Source organism: Rhincodon typus, chromosome 11 (assembly GCF_021869965.1).
Source record: "Rhincodon typus isolate 14 chromosome 11, sRhiTyp1.1, whole genome shotgun sequence".
NCBI lineage: Eukaryota > Metazoa > Chordata > Chondrichthyes > Orectolobiformes > Rhincodontidae > Rhincodon > Rhincodon typus.
Genome location: NC_063342.1, coordinates 19,120,671 through 19,121,097, shown reverse-complemented (window position 1 = coordinate 19,121,097; position 427 = coordinate 19,120,671).

Below are 427 nucleotides of genomic sequence, written 5' to 3'. Positions count from 1 at the left end.
GAGACTTGAAATTTAACTGCATTGAGCAATTGCCTGGGATTTTTCCTTGTTTGTTTAAGCCTGAGTGTTTGATGAGAGGATGCAATTATTAACCAGTAACTATAGGCCTGAAAGCAATATCTTTCAGAAAATTGTAACTTAACTGTAAGAATTCTAATGAGGGTGTTTGAGAACAACAAATTAAGACACTGCTAGGTGTTGTCTGCATTTCCAAAGAAGCAAACTATATGTTTTTGAAGAGTATTGTCCAGGGGCACTATGGAGATGAGGAATACAAATGTAGAGGCTTGGAAAAAAAGAGTTTGCTGAATTGCTGATCACACGTCTCACTCCTGTAATTTTCTTGCAGTTCTGTTTAAAAAAGCTTGCACCTAACTCTAGCAGTGGAAAACTTCTTTTGCTTAAAATCTGCATTAAGGAACATGAT